This window comes from Bombina bombina, chromosome 1 (assembly GCF_027579735.1).
Source record: "Bombina bombina isolate aBomBom1 chromosome 1, aBomBom1.pri, whole genome shotgun sequence".
In the NCBI taxonomy this organism is placed as follows: domain Eukaryota; kingdom Metazoa; phylum Chordata; class Amphibia; order Anura; family Bombinatoridae; genus Bombina; species Bombina bombina.
This window is the reverse complement of record NC_069499.1, coordinates 1,138,084,438-1,138,112,169: the sequence shown is the minus strand read 5'-3', so window position 1 is coordinate 1,138,112,169 and position 27,732 is coordinate 1,138,084,438.

The following is a 27,732-nucleotide window of genomic DNA, read 5'->3' as shown; positions in this document are numbered from 1 at the left end:
CATTTCGTCTGTGAGGTTTATGAGACACATCTTGCTCTATCTAGTTAGGATACTTTAATGTAACAAAACAGAAAGGCAAATATTCTACGCTTACATTTACTCACCTAGATTACGAGTTTTGCGTTAGAGGCTATGCGGTGCCAACGAGCATTTTATGCTCACTGCTCACTTACAGACAGCGCTGGTATTATGGGTTTTTAGAAACCCGGCGTTAGCCGCAAAAAAGTGAGCGAAGAGCAAAATTTAGCTCCACATCTCACCTCAATACCAGCGCTGCTTACGTTAGCGGTGAGCTGCTAAAACATGCTCGTGCACGATTTCCCCATATGAATCAATGGGGGAGAGCCGGCTGAAAAAAAACCTAACGCCTGCAAAAAAGCAGCGTAAAGCTCCTAACGCAGCCCTATTGTTTCCTATGGGGAAATAAAAGTTATGTCTACACCTAACACCCTAACATGAACCCCGAGTTTTAACTAGGTAGTTATTAAATAGTGAATACCTATTTAATAACTATTCTACCTAGTTAAAATAAATACAAAGTAAATAAACCCTAAGATAGCTACAATGTAACTATTAGTTATATTGCAGCTAGCTTAGGGTTTATTTTATAGGTAAGTATTTAGTTTTAAATAGGAATAATTTAGTGAATTGTAGTAATTTTATTTAGATTTATTGTAATTATATTTAAGTTGGGGGGGTTAGGGTTAGGTTTAGACTTAGGTTTAGGGGTTAATAACTTTATTATAGTGGCGGCGACGTTAGGGGCGGCAGATTAGGGGTTAAAAAATGCAGGTAGGTGTCGGCGATGTTAGGTCCGGCAGATTAGGGGTTAATAATATTTAAATAGTGTTTGCTATGCGGGAGTGCGGCGGTTTAGGGGTTAATATATTTATTATAGTGGCGGCGATGTCCGGTTTGGCAGATTAGGGGTTACAAATTTTATTTTAGTGTTTGCGATGTGGGGGGACCTCGGTTTAGGGGTTAATAGGTAGTTTATGGGTGTTAGTGTACTTTTTAGCACTTTAGTTAAGAGTTTTATGCTACGGCGTTGTAGTGTAAAACTCTTAACTACTGACTTTAAAAAGCGGTACCAGGTTTGACAGGAGAGGGTGTATCGCTCACTTTTTGGAAGACTCGTAATACCGGCGCTATGCAAGTCCCATTGAAAATATAGGATACGCAATTGACGTAAGTGGATTTGCGGTATTTCCGAGCCTGGCCAAAAAAGTGAGCGGTACACCTGTACCTGCAAGACTCGTAATACCAGCGGGCATTAAAAAGCAGCGTTGGGACCGCCCAACGCTGCAAGAATACCCACTGATATGCTTGTAAAGATAGGTGAAGTGAGGCGTAATGCATAATGATCAGGAGCTCGCCTTTAGAACAAGGTCTCTCTGCAACCTCATAAGCATCTTTGAATTTAGACCAATGTATTTACAATTACTTGTTACATCAGCTGTGTTATTAAGTATATGGGACATTGTTCCTTTACATTTAATTTTGCATTTGAAACAGCTTGTTGTAACCATTGAAACTATAAGTAAATGTATCAAGCTGCACAATAGCTTCTTGCAGTAAAACATTGATGGGTGAAATTTAAGATTGCATAAGAGCTCAGACATAACCAATCATGGGAGAGAAGGTATTGTCAATCAGAATGAACAAGCAATTTCAGGTGATTTATCTCCTCTACATCAAAGGAACTGCTTCTTAAAGGGACATGAAACCCAAAAATGTTATTTTAAGATTTAGGTAGGTAAACAACTTTCCAGTTTACTTCCATTATCAAATTTGCTTCATTCTCTTGGTATCATTTGTTGAAGAAGCAGCAATGTACTTCTGGTTTCTAACTGAGCACATGGCTTAGCCAATGACAATTGGTATATATATATATATATATATATATATATATATATATATATATATATATATATATATATATATATATATATATATATATATGCATCCACCAATTAGCAGCTAGAACCAAGGTTCTTTGCTGCTCCTGAGCTTACCTAGATAAACCTTTAAGCAAAGGATAAAAAAGGAAGCAAATCAAATAATAGAAGTAAATTGAAAGTTGTTTATAATTGTATGCTCTGTCTAAATTGTGACTGTTTAATTATGACTTTACTGTCCCTTTAAATTTGTGATTGCATGAGTCTCCACTGCAATGTCTCAGAAGCTGCAAATGCAGCTTGATACATTTTCCCCATAACCCATTTTTCTCAAGAATATTCCCATTCAAATAGTCTGAGTCTGCAGAAAAGCTAAGAGCTACTTATCTCTCTTCTCCCTGTATACAGAGGCCAATAACAAAAGATACCGTCTGACCTGAATTTACAGAGTAGTTTTTTTAGGTAAAGAAGGGATCCTACACCCTGCATGTTTTGTATTAAGCTTTCTTGCCATCTTTTGTGCACCCCTAAGTTTTATAGTTTATGTGTTGCTATCAGTACCACTCCCTTAACATCAAGGTCCATCTAAGGTTTCTTCCCCTGAATGAAATGTTGCCCTGTGTCGTCATCTGCAGACAGTCGCCAATTTGCATTGTTTATTTGTTTCCTTGTTCAATTTGTAACACACCCTGTGTCTGTGATGCTGAATAAAAATAAGCATATATATATAAATACAGTATATGTGTTCCAACAAGAGAACTTTATCCAATATTTCAATGTTTGTAGGCTCACTAACAACATTTCCCCATTATAGGGTGATGAAAGCTTCCATTGCTTGGGCAGACTGAAGTTGTTTTGTTATAAAATAAAATAAACATGATGATTGCATGTTCCATTTATATATTTTATTTCAGTTGCTCAATCTGTTTTCCACCCCTCCCTGCATTGCATGACAGAACCCTCTGTCTGCATGTGAGGGTCTCTGTCCCAAGCGAATGAAGGGCAGTCTCCTCCCATTTCCTTACTGCACTCAGTGTAGCTTGGGAAGTACCATATACTGTAGCTGTCACAATAGTTCATTATACTGTAGCTGCGCTTCTCAAGGCACATAAGGGCAGCTAACGAACATTTTGCTTTTAATTCTGAATTTTACATTTGTCCACCATGTCACTATTTAAAGGGACATTCCAGCCAAAATTAGAATCCACATGGAAACTTTTCTGTTTTGAATAGAAGCATTTTAGTACTATACATGTATTAATAAAAATGCTTCTAATAAAAGGTATAACTTTTTCAAAAGTGTATTTAAATATGCTCAGTGCACCAGCATTTTAAACACAGCACTTGCTCAAAGAGCCTAAAATGCTTGTACCATCTGGTAATTACTCCGTTTGTTAATTGCTGACATGATACAAGTCCTACTGATGCTCTAAGCAGCTGCAGTATTTAAAATGCTGGTGCACTGAGAATATCTAGCTATGCTTCACATGCACAGAAACATGTTAGCACTAAAACAGTGATAGCGTGTACTAGAAGCATTTTTGCCAATACATGTATATTGCAAATATGTTTCTATTCCAACATGTAATTCATCTATGTCCAGTTAAATTTTGACTGGAATGACCCTTTAACCCCTTCAGTCTCAGGGATCTGATGGATTTTTCTACAGCAGGGAGCCAGACAGATTTCCATATTCCATGTAGACTTCATTCTTCAATATACAGACGCTATATATATGGAGCGTTCAGCCAAAGTGCAGATTTTATCATTTTAACATAATTTGTGGTTTTGGATTAGTTCAAACCATAAACAAAATCCATGCTATACAATGTATTTTTGTTAAATTCAGTCCATTTATTGAAATTAAATCTTTATATATATATATATATATATATATATATATATATATATATATATATATATATATATATATATCTCATCATTGGCTCACAGTCTGTGTTCAGCTATAGACTTCTATGCATTATCTGACTTCAGCTATCCGCTTAACCATTTTGCAAAATTTAAGTGCAAGCAACAGTGCAACAAGAAAATACTCTAAGAAATAAGAACATTTTCTTATTACTCTAATTCTAAAATGATCGGGTGAAGAAACTACAATTTTTGCTTGAGCAGTCTACCCTCCTTGAGGTCTGAATGATCCCTGCCTGGATATAGGAGTAAAAGGAAAGGTTGCTCGTGTATGTCGTAAGCATATAACATTAATAAAGTAGATATGTTAGGCACTATTTTTTCCTAAATCTAAAGCTTTTACACCAAAACATGTAGGCAGCTGAGATTATATAAATACTAGATAAGTTGCTGGGGGCTTCACTGGCACTAAACAGATATAAAATCAGAAAAGAACGTGTAAGTTTACAGTACTCACTCCATGCTAAAAAAAACATAAAAACTTCAGACATTTCGAAACTTTTAACCCCAGTTGGCATTTGGCTAACTGTACAGCTGACTTGGCTACATTCTCCCACACTTTAAGGAAGAACACAGCAATTTATTTATATAATCCACACTAATATCCCTCCCACTATCCAGCTCTATGCAGCAAGCAGAACCTACTGCTCCATCTAAAAGTGTCCCCTTCTAAACATAGACTAATCAAAATCTGTATGTGATCTTGCAAACATTGCCCTTAGACACAGCAAATCCCTTACCTTTTAGCATTGTTATGACAATACACTTTTTACCTCTGTGCCCCCTTATTTCAGTTCTTTTGACAGACATGCATTTCATTTTAGCCTATCAGTGCTGACTCCTAGGTAACTTCACATGCATGAGCTCAATGTTATCTATATGACACACATGAACTAATGCCCTCTAGTGGTGAGAAATTGTTTAAAACTACATGCCCTATTTGAATCCTGAAAGATTATTTTGGACCTTTCTGTCCCTTTAAATGACCAGTTCTCCTCGACAGCATCAGTTAAAATCTACAAAGGGGTCAATCATAAACCTTTAGCAAAGCGTATAAAATGATTTATCTAGAAAAATCCCCATAAGCTTTAATTATTAATTTAGTAAAAAACAAAAAATCTAAATAATCTAAAGGATTTTTATCGACCTCAAAGATGTCAGGAGTCCAACAAGGAAAAGGCCTTACAGTAAAATCTCATCTCACATTCAGAGCCTTACACTAGGCGCCATCCAAAATCACTGTATAAAAAATCACAAAGCAAGGAGAAAGCCTTGTTGTGCTTCATGCAGATATACAGGGATGGAAGGTTTAGAGAGTGTTAAGCAGCAGCTAAATGAGGAAGTAATAGGATATGAAATCTCTCCTGCAGAGAACATGACGAATCTGAGTTACCACTTGACACTCAAGGTGACTCCAACTGGCCTTTTCAGGCAGGTTCCCTTAGGGTCATACGAACGATTCTTTTGTGACATACCGTGTCTGATTGTTTATATAACGAGTGAGAAAGCACAAGTTTTAATACCGGGTATGATAGTATGAAGTTATTTACAATTTGGCAGGTATTGTTCTGTTTGTGTTTTGATGTGATTAGAATAAAAACACACAATAGTGCTAAAAGTCTTAAGCATTTAGTATCAAGACTATGGAATAGTTACCAATACATTATTTTATCAACTTTCCATCACAAATGGGCTATACACATAATGTGAATCAGGGTGTTTTGTGGGGATCTAAATCTTACTAATCAGGAGCAAAAAAAGATCTATATGAGCTTAGTCAGGCTGCTGGAACTACATGCACACTCAGGGGTAGATTTATCAATGTGCGTCAGCATTTATCATTGCACAAGCATTTCTAGTGAAATGCTTGTGCAATGCTGCCCCCTGCAGATTCACGGCCAATTGGCCGCTAGCAGGGGGTGTCAATCATTTCGATCGTATCCGATCAGGCTGATTGCTGTCCGCCGCCTCAAGGTGGCGGACGAGTTAAGGAGCAGCAATCTTATGAAAAACAAAATACAAGTTTATTTATAAAAGGAACAATACAATACTAAATAACCTTGAAACCTAATTCTTCAGTTATTTAGATCGCAACAGATTTTCACAATAAAATTAGTAACACTGACTAAATTACCTAAAAAATAAATAAATCAAAATAACATTGAAATATAATTCATCAGATGAATATCTCACAATAGATTTTGACATTTAAGAAAATAAAAAAACTGCACATTCTTTCATTTAATATGTAAATATAATAATACTTATCATATACACAGAGCAACATTATCTACTTTAGGGCTAGATTACAAGTTTAGATGTATTTAGCACTCCCACTGTCAGGTACCGCGCGTATAACATTTTGAAATATAAACGTTTTTACTTGCGTGCTAACTCAACACGCGCAAAAAGCCGAAGTTAGAATATCAAGACCGATTTAACGTAATTTCCCATAGACTTCAAAGGAGCGCTAAAAGTGGGAAAAAAATAATACCCAAGTCGTGCAAACCTGATTCCCTTTAACCAAAGTGCGCTAATCTAATATTTCACATTCCAATGTTCTTCACATAGAAGAATATTTTCTATTTATTCATAAATACATATATATACATACATATATATATATATATATATATATATATATATATATATACAGTATATTATTTTTTTGTGCAATATATAGATATACAGGGAGTGCAGAATTATTAGGCAAATGAGTATTTTGACCACATCATCCTCTTTATGCATGTTGTCTTACTCCAAGCTGTATAGGCTCGAAAGCCTACTACCAATTAAGCATATTAGGTGATGTGCATCTCTGTAATGAGAAGGGGTGTGGTCTAATGACATCAACACCCTATATCAGGTGTGCATAATTATTAGGCAACTTCCTTTCCTTTGGCAAAATGGGTCAAAAGAAGGACTTGACAGGCTCAGAAAAGTCAAAAATAGTGAGATATCTTGCAGAGGGATGCAGCACTCTTAAAATTGCAAAGCTTCTGAAGCGTGATCATCGAACAATCAAGTGTTTCATTCAAAATAGTTAACAGGGTCGCAAGAAGCGTGTGGAAAAACCAAGGCGCAAAATAACTGCCCATGAACTGAGAAAAGTCAAGCGTGCAGCTGCCAAGATGCCACTTGCCACCAGTTTGGCCATATTTCAGAGCTGCAACATCACTGGAGTGCCCAAAAGCACAAGGTGTGCAATACTCAGAGACATGGCCAAGGTAAGAAAGGCTGAAAGACGACCACCACTGAACAAGACACACAAGCTGAAACGTCAAGACTGGGCCAAGAAATATCTCAAGACTGATTTTTCTAAGGTTTTATGGACTGATGAAATGAGAGTGAGTCTTGATGGGCCAGATGGCTGGATTGGTAAAGGGCAGAGAGCTCCAGTCCGACTCAGACGCCAGCAAGGTGGAGGTGGAGTACTGGTTTGGGCTGGTATCATCAAAGATGAGCTTGTGGGGCCTTTTCGGGTTGAGGATGGAGTCAAGCTCAACTCCCAGTCCTACTGCCAGTTTCTGGAAGACACCTTCTTCAAGCAGTGGTACAGGAAGAAGTCTGCATCCTTCAAGAAAAACATGATTTTCATGCAGGACAATGCTCCATCACACGCGTCCAAGTACTCCACAGCGTGGCTGGCAAGAAAGGGTATAAAAGAAGAAAATCTAATGACATGGCCTCCTTGTTCACCTGATATGAACCCCATTGAGAACCTGTGGTCCATCATCAAATGTGAGATTTACAAGGAGGGAAAACAGTACACCTCTCTGAACAGTGTCTGGGAGGCTGTGGTTGCTGCTGCATGCAATGTTGATGGTGAACAGATCAAAACACTGACAGAATCCATGGATGGCAGGCTTTTGAGTGTCCTTGCAAAGAAAGGTGGCTATATTGGTCACTGATTTGTTTTTGTTTTGTTTTTGAATGTCAGAAATGTATATTTGTGAATGTTGAGATGTTATATTGGTTTCACTGGTAAAAATAAATAATTGAAATGGGTATATATTTGTTTTTTGTTAAGTTGCCTAATAATTATGCACAGTAATAGTCACCTGCACACACAGATATCCCCCTAAAATAGCTATAACTAAAAACAAACTAAAAACTACTTCCAAAACTATTCAGCTTTGATATTAATGAGTTTTTTGGGTTAATTGAGAACATGGTTGTTGTTCAATAATAAAATTAATCCTCAAAAATACAACTTGCCTAATAATTCTGCACTCCCTGTATATAGGAATATCTATTTAAAAATACATAAAACATATTCTATATATATAAACATATAAATACATATGAACACACATAAAAACATAGCTATATACATTTTTAGACATGTATATGTATGTATCTCTCTATGTTAAAGCCCTTTGCAGAACACCCGCAATAAACCCCTCCGCTTGCGTGCAACAGTTAGCATGCTACTCTTATTCTATCCCTAAGTATATTAACATACGGCTAGATTTGGAGTTTTGTCGGTAACGACCCGAAAAGTTAACGCCGGCTTTTTTCTGGCCGCACCATAAAAATAACTCTGGTATTGAGAGTCCACATAAAGGCTGCGTTAGGCTCCAAAAAAGGAGCGTAGAGCATATTTAACGCAGCTTCAACTCTCGATACCAGAGTTGCTTATGCAAGCGGCCAGCCTCAAAAACGTGCTCGTGCACGATTCCCCCATAGAAAACAATGGGGCTGTTTGAGCTGAAAAAAAACCTAACACCTGCAAAAAAAACGTGTTTAGCTCCTAACGCAGCCCCATTGTTTGCTATGCGGAAACACTTCCTACGTCTGCACCTAACACTCTAACATGTACCCCGAGTCTAAACACCCCTAACCTTACACTTATTAACCCCTAATCTGCCGCCCCCGCTATCGCTGACCCCTGCATATTATTATTAACCCCTAATCTGCCGCTCCGTAAACCGCCGCTGCTTACATTATCCCTATGTACCCCTAATCTGCTGCCCTAACATCGCCGACCCCTATATTATATTTATTAACCCCTAATCTGCCCCCCACAACGTCGCCTCCACCTGCCTACACTTATTAACCCCTAATCTGCCGAGCGGACCTGAGCGCTACTATAATAAAGTTATTAACCCCTAATCCGCCTCACTAACCCTATAATAAATAGTATTAACCCCTAATCTGCCCTCCCTAACATCGCCGACACCTAACTTCAATTATTAACCCCTAATCTGCCGACTGGAGCTCACCGCTATTCTAATAAATGTATTAACCCCTAAAGCTAAGTCTAACCCTAACACTAACACCCCCCTAAGTTAAATATAATTTACATCTAACGAAATTAATTATCTCTTATTAAATAAATTATTCCTATTTAAAGCTAAATACTTACCTGTAAAATAAATCCTAATATAGCTACAATATAAATTATAATTATATTATAGCTATTTTAGGATTAATATTTATTTTACAGGCAACTTTGTAATTATTTTAATGTACAATAGCTATTAAATAGTTAAGAACTATTTAATAGTTACCTAGTTAAAATAATTACAAAATTACCTGTAAAATAAATCCTAACCTAAGTTACAATTAAACCTAACACTATACTATCATTAAATTAATTAAATAAAATACCTACAATTACCTACAATTAAACCTAACACTACACTATCAATAAATAAATTAAATACAATTCCTACAAATAACTACAATGAAATAAACTAACTAAAGTACAAAAAATAAAAAAGAACTAAGTTACAAAAAATAACAAAATATTTACAAACATAAGAAAAATATTACAACAATTTTAAACTAATTACACCTACTCTAAGCCCCCTAATAAAATAACAAAGACCCCCAAAATAAAAAATGCCCTACCCTATTCTAAATTACTAAAGTTCAAAGCTCTTTTACCTTACCAGCCCTGAACAGGGCCGTTTGCGGGGCATGCCCCAAGAAGTTCAGCTCTTTCGTCTGTAAAAAAAAACATACAATACCCCCCCAACATTATAACCCACCACCCACATACCCCTAATCTAACCCAAACCCCCCTTAAATAAACCTAACACTAAGCCCCTGAAGATCATCCTACCTTGTCTTCACCTCACCAGGTATCACCGATCCGTCCTGGCTCCAAAATCTTCATCCAACCCAAGCGGGGGCTGGCGATCCATCATCCGGTGGCTGAAGAGGTCCAGAAGAGGCTCCAAAGTCTTCATCCTATCCGGGAAGAAGAGGCGATCCGGACCGGCAACCATCTTGATCCAAGCGGCATCTTCTATCTTCATCCGATGACGACCGGCTCCATCCTGAAGACCTCCACCGCGGACCCATCTTCTTCCGGCGACGTCCAACTGAAGAATGACGGTTCCTTTAAGGGATGTCATCCAAGATGGCGTCCCTCAAATTCCGATTGGCTGATAGGATTCTATCAGCCAATCGGAATTAAGGTAGGAATATTCTGATTGGCTGATGGAATCAGCCAATCAGAATCAAGTTCAATCCGATTGGCTGATCCAATCAGCCAATCAGATTGAGCTCGCATTCTATTGGCTGTTCCGATCAGCCAATAGAATGCGAGCTCAGTTTATTTCATTGTAGTTATTTGTAGATATTGTATTTAATTAATGTATTGATAGTGTAGTGTTAGGTTTAATTGTAGGTAATTGTAGGTATTTTATTTAATTAATTTATTGATAGTGTAGTGTTAGGTTTAATTGTAACTTAGGTTAGGATTTATTTTACAGGTAAATTTGTAATTATTTGAACTATTTTAGCTATTAAATAGTTCTTAACTATTTAATAGCTATTGTACCTGGTTAAAATAAATACAAAGTTACCTGTAAAATAAATATTAATCCTAAAATAGCTATAATATAAATATAATTTATATTGTAGCTATATTAGGATTTATTTTACAGGTAAGCATTTAGCTTTAAATAGGAATAATTTATTTAATAAGAGTTAATTAATTTCGTTAGATGTAAATTATATTTAACTTAGGGGGGTGTTAGTGTTAGGGTTAGACTTAGCTTTAGGGGTTAATACATTTATTAGAATAGCGGTGAGCTCCAGTCGGCAGATTAGGGGTTAATAATTGAAGTTAGGTGTCGGCGATGTTAGGGAGGGCAGATTAGGGGTTAATACTATTTATTATAGGGTTAGTGAGGCGGATTAGGGGTTAATAACTTTATAATAATAGCGGTGCGGTCCGCTCGGCAGATTAGGGGTTAATAAGTGTAGGCAGGTGGAGGCGACGTTGAGGGGGGCAGATTAGGGGTTAATAAATATAATATAAGGGTCGGCGGAGTTAGGGGCAGCAGATTAGGGGTACATAGCTATAATGTAGCTGGCGGCTCTTTGCAGTCGGCAGATTAGGGGTTAATTATTGTAGGTAGCTGGCGGCGACGTTGTGGGGGGCAGATTAGGGGTTAATAAATATAATATAGGGGTCGGCGGTGTTAGGGGCAGCAGATTAGGGGTACATAAGGATAACGTAGTTGGCGGTCGGCAGATTAGGGGTTAAAAAAAATTAATCGAGTTGCAGCGATGTGGGGGGACCTCGGTTTAGGGGTACATAGGTAGTTTATGGGTGTTAGTGTACTTTAGAGTACAGTAGTTAAGAGCTTTATAAACCGGCGTTAGCCCAGAAAGCTCTTAACTACTGACTTTTTTCCTGCGGCTGGAGTTGTTGTCGTTAGATTTCTAACGCTCACTTCAGACACGACTCTAAATACCGGAGTTAGAAAAATCCCATTGAAAAGATAGGATACGCAATTTACGTAAGGGGATCTGCGGTATGGAAAAGTCGCGGCTGAAAAGTGAGCGTTAGACCCTTTTTTGAGTGACTCCAAATACCGGAGGTAGCCTAAAACCAGTGTTAGGAGCCTCTAACGCTGGTTTTCACGGCTAACGCCAAACTCTAAATCTAGGCCATATTAAGGGCTAGATTATGAGTGGCGTGCTTTTGCACGCAAGTAAAAAAAGTTTTATTGCAGGTGTTTGCATGTGCCATAAGTAGCGCATATATTACAAGTTGAAAGTAAATGCGTTCCCTCAAGCGCAATTTAATTTAACGCAAATCGGGATAGCATGACTTCAGAACTCTGGTTAACTGTTACGCTTGAATAAAAAGTTGCACAAAAACATTAAAAATACATTCAAATATATAATTACACTCAAATATTTTAAAAATTGCAATAAAAAGTTATAAGGGCTCAACGATATCTCAGGTCTCAGGTGTTAGAAAAACGGACTACAAAGAGCTTTAACATAAACATACATATGCGTGTCTAAATATGTATATGTATGTATATTATATATATATATATTTATATGTGTTTACATATGTATTTATATGTGTATATATGTATTTACACACCTATATATATATACATCTATAAATATATATACAAATATAGACATATATATATAAGTGCATTGGAGTCCTTTGCAGTCAAGTAGCTGAAAATATGTAAAATCATATCTATGCAATATTCATATTTAATAGACATGTGCATTCATTTTCAGAAGAATCAAAGAAAACAACAAAAATTGTATTTTTGTTATATTCTTTGCTTTACCGAAAATTTAAACGTCCAAAAACGAAAAACCAAAAATAAAAGAAAGAAAATGCTTTATTTTTTTTTTACATTTTTGTTTTTGTTTTCGGTTAGTGGATGCTGTTTTGTATGATGCAAGCCGGTATTATCCAATGAATGCAAACCAGAAAGGAGCAGCAGAATAGAGTGAATGTTTCTCTCAGCCTGTCATTGGAAGCCTGTGATGTTTTCTAGCCAACCAGCATTCTCAGGGGGATGGAAAGAAATGAAAGGGCGATTTTTAATTAGAGACAGAGCTGCCAGTGCTTAGAGGCTCAGATCTGTAGAGGCTGCTATGGACAGACACATCCAGTGGTTTTGTCACAGTAGCAGTATAGCAATGCTAGTTGTACTGCTACTTTTTTTCTTTTCTTTTTTGTCTGAGCTTATATATATATATATATATATATATATATATATATATATATGTACATTTTTATTTTTTTTTTATTGAGGATAAGAAAAGGTATACATACACAACAAATTATAGGGTACAGACTATGGGGCTAAATTATAAATGGAGCTTGATGCCCCTGTTTCCGCACGAGCCTGAAACAGTAGTTATGAAGCAGCTGTCTAAAGACCGCTGCTCCATAACTTGTCTGCTTCCTCTGAGACTGTGGGCTTCAATCCACCCAATCCTATACAATCAGGCATTGGCCGCAAATCTGCAGGGGGTGGCATTGCACAAGCAGTTCACCAGAACTGCTTGTGCAATGATAAATGCTGACTGCGTATCAATCGGAATCTAAGGGACGCCATCTTGGATGACGTCACTTACAGGAACCGTCATTCAGTAAGAAGACTTTGTTTGAAGAGGATGCTCCGTGTCGGATGTCTTGAAGATGGACCCGCTCCACGTCGGATGGTTGAAGATAGAAGTTGCCGTCTGGATGAAGACTTCTGCCGGCTTCGTTGAGGACTTCGGCCCGGTTGGATGAAGACTTCTGCCGCTTCCTTGAGGATGGATGTCCGGTCTTCAGAACAGTAAGTCGATATTCAGGGGGTTAGTGTTAGGTTTTTTTAAGGGTGTATTGGGTGGGTTTTATTTTTTAGATTAGGGTTTGGGCCACAAAAGAGCTAACTGCCCTTTTAAGGGCAATGCCCATCCAAATGCCCTTTTCAGGACAATGGGGAGCTTAGGTTTTTTTAGATAGTATTTTATATGGGGGGTTGGTTTTGTGGGTGGTGGGTTTTACTGTTGGGGGGGGTTGTTTGTATTTTTTTTACAGGTAAAAGAGCTGATTACTTTGGGGCAATGCCCCACAAAAGGCCCTTTTAAGGGTTATTGATAGTTTAGTTTAGGCTAGGGTTTTTTTATTTTGGGGGGGCCTTTTTTTTATAGGGCTATTAGATTAGGTATAATTAGTTTAAATATCTTGTAATTTGTTTATTATTTTCTGTAATTTAGTGTTTGTTTGTTTTTGTACTTTAGCTAATTTAATTTAATTTATTTAATTGTAGTGTAGTGTTAGGTGTTATTATAACTTAGGTTAGGTTTTATTTTACAGGTACTTTTGCATTTATTTTAGCAAGGTAGTTATTAAATAGTTAATAACTATTTAATAACTATTCTACCTAGTTAAAATAAAGGGTAAGATAAGGTAAAATAATAGGGTTAGACTTAGGTTTAGGGGTTAATACATTTAATATAGTGGCAGCGACGTTAGGGGCGGCATATTACGGGTTAATAAATGTAGGTAGGTGGCGGCGATGTTAGGGAAGGCAGATTAGGGGTTAATAATATTTAAATAATGTTTGTGAGGCGGGATTGCAGCGGTTTAGGGGTTAATAGGTTTATTATAGTGGCGGCGACATTGGGGCGGCAGATTAGGGGTTAATAAATGTAGGTAGGTTGCGGCGACATTGGGGGCGGGAGATTAGGGGTTAATAAATATAATGTAGGTGTCAGCGAAGTTGGGGCAGTAGATTAGGGGTTAATACATATAATGTAGGTGGCGGCGATGTCGGGGCGGCAGATTAGGGGTTAATAAGTGTAAGATTAGGGGTGTTTAGACTCGGGGTTCATGTTAGGGTGTTAGGTGTAAACATAAATTTTATTTCCCCAAAGGAATCAATGGGGCTGCGTTACTGAGATTTACGCTGCTTTTTTGCAGGTGTTAGACTTTTTCTCAGCCGGCTCTCCCCGTTGATTCCTATGGGGAAATCGTGCACGAGCACGTACGACCAGAGTCACAGCTGACTTAAGCAGCGCTGGTATTGGAGGGCGGTAAGGAGCACAATTTTGCTCAACGCTCACTTCTTGCCTTTTAATGCCGGGTTTGTAAAAACCTGTAATACAGCGCAGCAGGTAAGTGAGCGGTGAGAGAAAACTGCTTGTTAGCACCGCATAGCCTCTAACGCAACACTCGTAATATAACTGATTTATTCTTGATGTGCTAATGAGGCCATCCAGCGGTCAAGTGTCAAACCAATCATAGAGTTTGTCAGTAGAGTAGGAGTTATCAAATATATGTATCATAGTGGTTAAATGCTAGTGTGTGATAGAGCTGTTTGCTCCGCTGCCACACTATGCTTCAGTAACGGGGAGCAATAATATACCAGCTTTAACATTTATAAGTTTACTTTTAAACCTGGTCAAGTGAATGAATTATTTCTTACATATTAAGCAAAAGAAGATTTTCCACGCTCATATAAAATAAATTTTGGCCTCTCCACAGCTCCGGCCATAAGCCGCGGAGTAAGGACCAAGGTGTTAAGAGAAAAATACCGTCCGGAGCACAATTGTGAGACTTCATATAAAGGGAATTGAGTCCAGTTTGGTGAGGTTAGTGTTTCCAGATAGGTGTTGATCGCTATCTAATTAGTAAAGCTCAAATCTTTTAGATGTGTAGGATTGTCCAGCCGAAAAGAGAGGTCCTCTTGCATACCAACTTTAGTGTTGTTGGCAGGTAAGAGATAGATCACGCCAGTCCCCGTGACGTTCCGGGAGTCCCCCCCAAGCTCCTACAGAAGCACATCTTTCAGTGGAATCCAACCTGCTTGTGAAAACATTTGTAGTGGATCGGCAGGTATCCCAAATGGGGAGGTGGTGATAGCTGGACAACCTCCATCAGAGTGTCCACATATGTCAGCTGGGCTGGGAAGATTAGTAAGGAGAATGTGAGATCTCTTTAAGAGGCCCATTCCATAGTGTGTAATTTGCAGTGTAGATGTTAGAGCCTTCTGTGGTTTAGGCCTCATTTGATGCTGGTTTGCAGCGGGAGTACTTGTGGCTGAAAGTTCGCCAGTAGTAGGGTGTAAGTCTGGAGCCTTGATAAGAGGTGCAGGCGTCAGAGGTGTAGTATGAAGAACCATGAAAAAGTCCTGTGGGGCTCTTTCTAGTAAACTTAACAATCAGTTTTAAAAGTTTTCCATGCGTTGATTGATGCGATTTAGCGGATCTGATTCCCATTTGGTAACCATGTTTACTGTTAGGTAATGTGTTCCATATGGAGGTATGGAGCTATTTTTCTCCCCTTCTATTACTTGTTGGCTTCTCTTTACAGTGTTTGAGCAATGTAAATAACGTCAAAGGTGAAGTGCTGTTGTGTCCATTTAATGTAGTTTACCTCAGCGTACCGAAGGGGGTAGCGCTGCCTACCGCGAGCTGTCGCTCTAGGCCTCAAATGCCCAATCCTTTGCTCCAGTTTAAAGAACATAGCAAATTTCAGGATATATCACACTCCATTATGTAGCACAGTGGTAATCTTTGTAAATTTTGTATTTTTACTGTTAAATGACTCTGATATCAGCAGATTGTCAGAGATTCATCCGGAGCTCTGGGAAGTTGCGACCGCTCAGGATCGCTGTTCGGACACGCCCCCGTACTGCTACTTTTTTTACGTGGGTCAGTCACATATAATATTTGTGTTACACTGGCAGAAGGTCATGACCCAGACAATCAAAACATACTGCCAGCAGCCACTGATGTTCTTGTGGCTCCTGAAGTAGCTGCTGTTGAAGGAAAGTGTCCACTCTGCAGCTGCGTTTTTTTTCTAGACAAAGTCGTCTTTAGTTGTCACTCAAGAGGAAAAACATTATTTATGTAAGAACTTACCTGATAAATTCATTTCTTTCATATTAGCAAGAGTCCATGAGCTAGTGACGTATGGGATATACATTCCTACCAGGAGGGGCAAAGTTTCCCAAACCTTAAAATGCCTATAAATACACCCCTCACCACACCCACAATTCAGTTTAACGAATAGCCAAGAAGTGGGGTGATAAAAAAGTGCGAAAGCATATAAAATAAGGAATTGGAATAATTGTGCTTTATACAAAAAAATCATAACCACCACAAAAAGGGTGGGCCTCATGGACTCTTGCTAATATGAAAGAAATGAATTTATCAGGTAAGTTCTTACATAAATTATGTTTTCTTTCATGTAATTAGCAAGAGTCCATGAGCTAGTGACGTATGGGATAATGATTACCCAAGATGTGGATCTTTCCACACAAGAGTCACTAGAGAGGGAGGGATAAAATAAAGACAGCCAATTCCTGCTGAAAATAATCCACACCCAAAATAAAGTTTAATAAAAAACATAAGCAGAAGATTCAGACTGAAACCGCTGCCTGAAGTACTTTTCTACCAAAAATTGCTTCAGAAGAAGAAAATACATCAAAATGGTAGAATTGAAAAAGTATGCAAAGAGGACCAAGTTGCTGCTTTGCAAATCTGATCAACCGAAGCTTCATTCCTAAACGCCCAGGAAGTAGAAACTGACCTGGTAGAATGAGCTGTAATCCTCTGAGGCGGAGTTTTACCCGACTCAACATAGGCAAGATGAATTAAAGATTTCAACCAAGATGCCAAAGAAATGGCAGAAGCTTTCTGGCCTTTTCTAGAACCGGAAAAGATAACAAATAGACTAGAAGTCTTTCGGAAAGACTTAGTAGCTTCAACATAATATTTCAAAGCTCTAACAACATCCAAAGAATGCAATGCTTTCTCCTTAGAATTCTTAAGATTAGGACATAATGAAGGAACCACAATTTCTCTACTAATGTTGTTGGAAATCACAACTTTAGGTAAAAATTCAAAAGAAGTTCGCAACACCGCCTTATCCTGATGAAAAATCAGAAAAGGAGACTCACAAGAAAAGAGCAGATAATTCAGAAACTCTTCTGGCAGAAGAGATGGCCAAAAGGAACAAAACTTTCCAAGAAAGTAATTTAATGACCAATGAATGCATAGGTTCAAAGGGAGGAGCTTGAAGAGCTCCCAGAACCAAAATCAAACTCCAAGGAGGAGAAATTGACTTAATGACAGGTTTTATACGAACCAAAGCTTGTACAAAACAATGAATATCAGGAAGAATAGCAATCTTTCTGTGAAAAAGAACAGAAAGAGCAGAGATTTGTCCTTTCAAGGAACTTGCAGACAAACCCATATCTAAACCATCCTGAAGAAACTGAAAAAAATTCTCGGCATTCTAAAAGAATGCCAAGAAAAATGATGAGAAAGACACCAAAAAATATAAGTCTTCCAGACTATATAATATATGTCTCTAGATACAGATTTACGAGCCTGTAACATAGTATTAATCACAGAGTCAGAGAAACCTCTTTGACCAAGAATCAAGCGTTCAATCTCCATACCTAAAAATTTAAGGATTTCAGATCCTGATGGAAAAAAGGACCTTGAGACATAAAGTCTGGTCTAACGGAAGAGTCCATGGTTGGCAAGAGGCCATCCGGACAAGATCCGCATACCAAACCTGTGAGGCCATGCCGGAGCTACCATCAGAACAAACGAGCATTCCTTCAGAATCTTGGAGATTACTCTTGGAAGAAGAACTAGAGGCGGAAAGATATAGGCAGGATGATACTTCCAAGGAAGTGATAATGCATCCACTGCCTCCTACTGAGGATCCCGGGATCTGGACAGATATCTGGGAAGTTTCTTGTTGAGATGAGACGCCATCAGATCTATTTCTGGAAGTTCCCACATTTGAACAATCTGAAAAAATACCTCTGGGTGAAGAGACCATTCGCCCGGATGGAACATTTGGCGGCTGAGATAATCCGCTTCCCAATTGTCTACACCTGGGATGTAAACCGCAGAGATTAGACAGGAGCTGGATTCCGCCCAAACCAAAAAAATTTGAGATACTTCTTTCATAGCCAGAGGACTGTGAGTCCCTCCTTGATGATTGATGTATGCCACAGTTGTGACATTGTCTGTCTGAAAACAAATGAACGATTCTCTCTACAGAAGAGGCCAAACTGAAGAGCTCTGAAAATTGCACGGAGTTCCAAAATATTGATCGGTAATCTCACCTCCTGAGATTCCCAAACTCCTTGTGCCGTCAGAGATCCCCACACAGCTCCCCAACCTGTGAGACTTGTATCTGTTGAAATTACAGTCCAGGTCGGAAGCACAAAAAGAAGCCCCCTGAATTAAACGATGGTGATCTGTCCACCACGTTAGAGAGTGTCGAACAATCGGTTTGAAAGATATAAATTGAGATATCTTTGTGTAATCCTTGCACCATTGATTCAGCATACAGAGCTGAAGAGGTCGCATGTGAAAACGAGCAAAGGGGATCGCGTCCGATGCAGCAGTCATAAGACCTAGAATTTCCATGCATAAGGTTACCGAAGGGAATGATTGTGACTGAAGGTTTCGACAAGCTGAAATCAATTTTAGACGTCTTTTGTCTGTTAAAGACAGAGTCATGGACACTGAATCTATCTGGAAACCCAGAAAGGTTACCCTTGACTGAGGAATCAATGAACTTTTTGGTAAATTGATCCTCCAACCATGATCTTGAAGAAACAAGACAAGTCGATTCGCATGAGATTCTTCGAATGAGAAGACTGAGCAAATACCAAGATAATCGTCCAAATAAGGAAATACCAAAACCCCGTTCTCTGAATACAGAAAGAAGGGCACCGAGAATCTTTGAAAAAAATTCTTGGAACTGAGGCTAGGCCAAACGGTAGAGCCACAAAACTGGTAATGCTTGTCTAAAAAAAGAATCTCAGACACTAAAAATGATCTGGATGAATCGGAATATGCAGATACACATCCTGTAAATCTATTGTAGACATATAATGCCCTTGCTAAACAAAAGGCAGAATAGTCCTACAGTAACCATCTTGAATGTTGGTATCCTTACATAACGATTCAATATTGATAGATCCGGAACTGGTCTGAAGGAATTGACCTTCTTTGGTACAATGAAGAGATAAAATAAAACCCTAGTCCCTGTTCCAGAACTGGAACTGGCATAATTACTCCAGCCAACTCTAGATCTGAAACACATTTCAGAAATGCTGAGCCTTGCTGTGTTAACTGGGACACAGGAAAGAAAAAAAAAAATCTCTTAGCAGGAGGCCTTAAACTTGAAGCCAATTCTGTACCTTTCTGAAACAATGTTCTGAAACCAGAGATTGAGAACGGAATTGATCCAAATTCCTTTGAAGAAAACGTAATCTGCCCCATACCAGCTGAACTGGAAAAAGGGCCGCACCTTCATGGGTACTTAGGAGCTGACTATAGGTTTCTATAAGGCTTGGATATATTCCAAACTGGAAATAGTTTCCAAACTGATACCGCTCCTGAGGATGAAAGATCAGGCTTTTGTTCCTTATTATGAAAAAAAGAACGAAAAAATGAATATTACCCAGGACAGAAAGGGAAAACAAAGTTGACTTAGAAGACATATCAGCATTCCAAGTTTAATCCATAAAGCTTTTCTAGCTAAAATAGCTAGAGACATATACCTGACATCAACTCTAATGATATCAAAAATGGTATCACTAATAAAATTATTAGCATGTTATAGAATAATAATAATGCTATAAAATTATGATCTGTTACTTGTTGTGCTAAAACTTCTAACCAAAAAGTTGAAGCTGCAGCAACATCCGGTAAAAATATAGCAGGTCTAAGAAGATTACCTGAACATAAGTAAACTTTTCTTAGAAAGGATTCAATTTTCTTATCTAAAGGATCCTTAAATTTAGTACTATCTGCCGTAGGAATAGTAGTACATTTTAGCAGGAATAGAGACAGCCCCAAACCTTAGGGATTTTGTCCCAAAAAACTCTAATCTGTCAGATGGCACAGGATATAATTGCTTAAACGTTTAGAAGGAGTAAAAGGATTACCCAAATTATTCCATTCCCTGGAAATTACTTCAGAAAAAACATCAGGGAGATTAAACACTTCTGGAATAACTACAGGAGATTTAAAAACCCTATTTAAACGTTTGGATTCAGTATCAAGAGGACCAGAATCCTCTATATCTAAAGCAATTAATACTTCTTTAAAATAAAGAACGAATAAATTCCATCTTGAACAAATACAAAGTTTTATCAGCATCAACCTCTGAGACAGAAACCTCTGAACCAGAAGAACCATTATCAGTATCAGAATGATGATGTTCATTTAAAAATTCATCTGAAAAAAAGAGAAGTTTTAAAAGACTTTTATGTAAACTAGAAGGAGAAATAACAGACATAGCCTTCTAAATGGATTTAAAAAATAAAATCTCTTATGTTTATCAGGAACACTCTGAAAATTAGATGTTGACGGAACAGCAACAGGTAATATAACAGTACTAAAGGAAATTTTATCTGCATTAATAAGTATGTCATGACATGCAATACAAACAACAGCTGGAGAAACAGATACCAAAAATTTATAGCAGATACACTTAGCTTGGTAGCTCCAGCCCCGGCAGTGATTTTCCTGAATTATCTTCTGACTCAGTTGCAACGTGGAACATCTTGCAATATGTAATAGAAAAAACAACATATAAAGCAAATTGAACAAAATCCTTAAATGACAGTTTCAGGAATGGGAAAAAAATGCCAGTGAACAAGCTTCTAGCAACCAGAAGCAATAAATAATGAGACTTAAATAATGTGGAGACAAAAGCGACGCCCATATTTTTTTTTTAGCGCCAAACAAGACGCCCACATTATTTGCTTTTGGCGCCAAAAATGACGCCACATCCGGAACGCCGACATTTTTGGCGCAAAATAACGTCAAAAAAATGACGCAACTTCCAGCAAAACGTATGACGCCAGAAACGGAAAAGAATTTTTGCGCCAAAAAAATCCGCGCCAAGAATGACGCAATAAAATGAAGCATTTTCAGCCCCCGCGAGCCTAATAGCCCACAGGGAAAAAAGAGTCAAATTTTTGAAAGGTAAGAAAAAATGATTAATTCAAATGCATTATCCCAAATATGAAACTGATTGTCTGAAAAATAAGGAAAGTTGAACATTCTGAGTCAAGGCAAATAAATGTTTGAATACATATATTTAGAACTTTATAAACAAAGTGCCCAACCATAGCTTAGAGTGTCACAGAAAATAAGATTTACTTACCCCAGGACACTCATCTACATGTTTGTAGAAAGCCAAACCAGTACTGAAACGAGACTCAGCAGAGGTAATGGTAAATATAAGAGTATATCGTCGATCTGAAAAGGGAGGTAAGAGATGAATCTCTACGACCGATAACAGAGAACCTATGAAATAGACCCCGTAGAAGGAGATCACTGCATTCAAATAGGCAATACTCTCCTCACATCCCTCTGACATTCACTGCACGCTGAGAGGAAAACCGGACTCCAACTTGCTGCGGAGCGCATATCAACGTAGAATCTAGCACAAACTTACTTCACCACCTCCATAGGAGGCAAAGTTTGTAAAACTGAATTGTGGGTGTGGTGAGGGGTGTATTTATATGCATTTTAAGGTTTGGGAAACTTTGCCCCTCCTGGTAGGAATGTATATCCCATACGTCACTAGCTCATGGACTCTTGCTAATTACATGAAAGAAATAATATTTAGCAGACTTAGAACTCTGTAATGAAATCCTAAAAAAAAAATGTAAATAGAGTGAGCAGTGGAGAACTTATCTATGGATGGGACATCTTTTCAAACTGCGTACTGATCAGTGATCATCATAGGACCTCAACAACTTTACTAACTAAACAGTAACACAGAGATTATTTCTCTGCATTTTTGTTTTAATTAAAAATAAATGGTTGCTGCCAGCAGAAAATATTTTAAAATAGTATAAAAAAATAACTGAGTGCAACTTTAGAACAAACAGACTCAAACTGGAAAAGTACAACTTATAGTGCAAAGCCAGCAGCCAAAAGGGTTAATTAATTTTAAAAATTAAAGTGGGCATTGGGGGCATGTCAGACCAACGACCAAGATGGCTGCTTCATAATTCTCACTGATCGAAGAAGCTGATAAAAACGCTGTTGGTCACTCCTTATCCCACATATTAAGTATTTTCTTAAAAATCCAATGAAAATCAATACTTGTGAAATCGATCTACAAAAATTGTATACGAGACCTCAGCCCAGCAGATTGAAATAGATGAGGTGCGCAGTGGAGGCCTGGTAACGGCCTAGACCTACATCTACCCCCCCATCTTCCTGAATAGTCAGATTAACCAGTCATTTGTGCTGAAGAATGACAACCTATGAAACACCATATTATAATATTCGATACTAAAGACCACTCCAAGTCTACTACTGAACAGACGGATAAGGCAACATTGCGGAAATTGAGCTACCGCCAAAGGAAAAGTTACAAGATTAAAATGGAAGCTATGGAGACATGGGAACAATCCGTTAAGGCCCTGATCACGCAATAAGCTCAATAGCTTGCAAAGGACCTTAGATCAGCACTCACCTCCTTCCGCTCCGAGACTACCTCTAAGCTGGCTACGCAGCTGCCCCTTTTGCGGAGGTGTGAGTGGAGATTGTAGCTGACACATCCCAACCTCCACCCACCTATATCGCAGCTGTGTCGCAGTACTTAACTGATAGCCCTAAAGACCTAGGATCAAGATCACTTGTAAGTTTGCGTAAAGCAAAATATCTAAACCAGCCCACAGTGGAGGCTGGAGACGGCCTGTCTACTTTATCAGGGACCCAATCTAACCCTGCACCAGCTCCCTGGCAAATAGATAAGGGTGATCGGAAAAATGGAAGGTTCTCCTATATGCTCTCTGTTTGGCATGGAGCCACTGAAGGGGTTTACTACCTTAAAAATACTACCCTACAAAGCTCAGTTACATTGGACACTTCATGCAGACTCCAACAGTGGGAAGCCGCTACAGTATCTGAAACATCCGGGATCGGTTAATAACTCTTTAGACTCACCAAAGCATAGTTCTCTAGGAGCTCAGAAAAGACAAGCTGATCCTTTCTCAGAGTACTCTCTCCTGTTTCTCCGATGCGTAAGATTGATGCAGAGGTAAACCTATAAACACCATTAATATTATGCATTACATTTAGGGTTTCTTAACATGAGGATGATACATTTGAGAACTTGAGAGACTCACTTTAATGCTGCTCCTCATCCAAATGATTGTACAAATTACTGGCATCTCATAAAGTTAAGATATTGCTCATCTTGCCCTAATATAATCCTTAAATAATGTGTATGTGCTTGATAACTGAAACATATGTCTATTTGAAAGCTTATTATTAGGTATATTTATGCTATGAGATCATATGCCATTATGTTAATGTTGAATTTAATGTATGCATGCATCGCAGCCTTAAATATATTATTAAGAAGAGTCATACTCTTAGTACTGCTAGTCATCCAACCTTCATGTAATAGCTATGATATATTTATGCTATACTATTTGACTATATCAATGTCTGACATATGGGCTGGTATGTTGTCTGTGGCCGGGACAGCATATTTTAGCCTTTTTGCTCAAGACAACCAAGACCGGCTTTTCTAGCATTATATGCAAAAACACATCTCTCTCTGAGGCACCTGAGCAATTGTTCATACCAACATAGCCTATTATTATTGAATTAGAGGCCAGCATATATTTTGGGTCTATTACATGAGTCTTAGGGCTCTCCAGCATTTCTCCACACTAAAGCATAGCCCTCTACAGAAGACTTAATATATTTATTATAGATATCTTAACCTATACTCACACATGTTTAAAACTGATTATACCTCCATAGGTTATATTTACCCTGTATAGAACGCATATAATTTGGTAGTTTACTGACGCGACTATACAACATTTTCTCTTACTAGCACTATGCATTTCCTATGCACGAAACTGAGGTAGTAGAAAGCCGAGCATTGTTATAATGGGGACCCTTTATGCTGCACCCAATAGTGGGGTATCTTTTTCAAGCAGAAAGTTAGACGGTATTGAATGTGCAATGACACTGGCTTACATATTTACTGGCAATGTGATCTCGCACTTATAAGTTGCCAAAATCTATTTTATGTCCCACTACATGTTCAGTTGTTTGTTATAGTTTTTATTTGTTCTCTTTCCACATACTGGTCTACATTGTGTGACTAATAGTTTATACTACAATTAAATACAAAAATCAGAATGAGGTTTATAATATGGGACCCAAGAGTGGCCCCTTTTGGTTTAAGATTACCCTCTGCAACGTTGAACGTCCTATATTATCATGAGGTCCAAAAGTGGCTTTAGCTCTTATCTGAAAGGTATATAGCTTGAGTGGCAAACATCTTTAAAGGGACACATTTTTTTCTTTTGTAATTCAGATAGAGCATGCAATTTTAAGCAACTTTCTAATTTACTCCTATTATCAAATTTTCTTCATTCTCTTGGCATGTTTATTTGAAAAGCAAGAATGTAAGTTTAGATGCCGGCCCATTTTTGGTGAACAACCTGGGATGTTCTTGCTGATTGGTGGATAAATTCACCCACCAATAAATAAGTGCTGTCCAGGGTACTGAACTAAAAATTGTCTGGCTCCTTAGCTTAGATGCCTTCTTTTTCAAATAAAGATAGCAAGAGAACGAAGAAAATTTGATAATAGGAGTAAATTAGAAAGTTCCTTAAAACTCTATCACTGAATCACGAAAAAATTGGGGTTCAGTGTCCCTTTAAATATCAATGTCCCTGAAAATTGACATGTTAACATGTACTGATTATCTTGTTTGGCTTATTTTATGTATTCGCCCTGACATAATAGTTTTTTATTTTTTTGTCGACATATAATTTGTATATGCCTTTAATTATACCTCAATAAAAATATTAATAAAAAAAATAAATTAAAATGGGCATGTTAGAGAGCGTGGGGGGGGGGGGTGTGCGATGACGGTGAGTAAAAATGGTTGTTGTTTGACGCAATACCATGGTGTTACTGACACTGCAAGAGTAAAATTACATTGAACTAATTTAACCTATGACAAGTATGTGTGATAATGGCATTGTGTGGACACAGTAAAATGGTTGATGCAATAACATGGTATTACTGACACTACATGAGTAACCCCACATTGCAATAATTCAACCGACAAGTATGTGTGGTAATGGAATTGTGTGGACACAGTAAAATGGGTTGGGTGCGTAAAAATACAAAGTTGAGTAAAGTTTACGTTTAGCGGGAGCGCTCCACTCATAATCTAGCTCTTAGTGGGGGGGATTAAAAATGTTTAATTTCCATTATTAAAAAGAACAAATCTCAGAACTCACAAGATTATTCACTACTCTGCAAGGTTGCTAGAAATAACCTTGTTAAAATATGATGTTGAAACATATCAGATTTCTGAAAGGGGGCAACAATTTGCCTATGTGCAGGTATAATAATTATAAGTGTTTGCCATTTAGTAAAATAACATTAAAAATTGCTTCTTTTTAAAGATCCTCAAACTAAATTGTTCCAATATCATTTGATTTTGCATCATTCTAACAAACTCAGAAAAATTAGGACCTTGTTGAGCTTTCAATTTCTTCAAAATAATATTTTGGGCCTAGATAAGTATTATATACAGTACATGGAGGCTCAGTAGCAAATGTCCATCCAGGAAGAGTAATGATTTGAATATACACTATCCCAAAAACTGACTGTGACCCACTAGCAGAGTTTTAGGGACTGACGTGGAGAAAGTGTATATCAGCCAAAATGGCTACAGCAGAAAAGATCAGTTAAAGGGGCATTAAACACCTTAAGATATTAATATAATGTTTTTAATTACATGTTGTAAAACAGCTATGCAATATACTTTCATTATTTATTTTGTTCTCCTTTCCTGTAATTTAATTTTGAATATTCTGGGCTTTCCAATTCATGTTAAACATGGAAGTTCAGACACAGCTATATCCCACACAGTCATTGGTTGCACAGTCTAGTTAGCCATTTATAACCATTCCTCATTGGCCTCAGCAGAAAGGTGTCTAAGCTACAATATGGCGGGGCCTACTGCTTTATGGACATTAACTTTATCCTAATTTTGTTCAATATTTAAACAACTAATATCATTTCAAAAAAATACAAATTATTATCAGGCTAATTTTTGCTCTGAATTCATCATTCAAGCAATGATGTATTTTGGGCTAGATCACACGTTAGGCGCAAATTTGTGCTTATGCGCATGCAATATTTACACTTACCTCTGCAATGCCAGAGCAGGTAAATGTGCGCTGGTGTTACAATTAAGGTTCAAGGCGAATGCGAGATGATGTTCATATTGCTGGAAGCCAAGCGTTCAAGGGAGCGCTCTTCCATAGGCTCCAATGGGAGCCTCGTTTTCATGCTGGCAGCTGCACACAAACACCTCGTGCAGCACAGGAGGCAACTCGTGCAGCGTTGGGCAGCATTAAATAAATATATGTTTATTTGTGTATATACACATATAAACACATAAATATATAAGCATAAACATATATACAGTATGTATGGAGATAAAAAAAACAGTCCCCCTTATAACTGATTTTTGCAGTTATTTTGTTACAAAATAAAAAATGCTCATATATTTATATTATGGTACTGTACTGTCCTCTTTATTTTGGGGGCAATTGGGGCAACTTTTTATTTTTAACAAAGCAAGAGATTTTCAAGCTTTAGATGCCTGTATTGTGTGCGCACATCTTTTTTAGGGGGGTGTTTAATTGCTGATAAATACCACTTAGTGGCAAAAAAAATATTAATGTTAAAGCCGGAGTTTAAAGGGGCATTATACACTCATTTTTTCTTTGCATAAATGTTTTGTAGATTATCTATTTATATAGTTCATAAAAAAATTTTTTTTTTTTTTTAAATGTTTAGTTTTGCTTATTTTTAAATAACATTGCTCTGATTTTCAGACTCCTAACCAAGCCCCAAATTTTTATGAGAATACCGTCAGCTACCTTCTCCAGCTTGCTCCTGTTTGTGTAAAGGGTCTTTTAATATGCAAAAGAAGGGGGAGGGGGGGAGGGTCTTATTTCCCACTTGCAGTGGGCTTTCCAGCTACCTTTTCAACAGAGCTAAACTGAGAGCTTAAAAGTAAGTTTTATACTGGATTTTTACATTGGTATCCGTGCATCTTATTCTTTATAGTAAG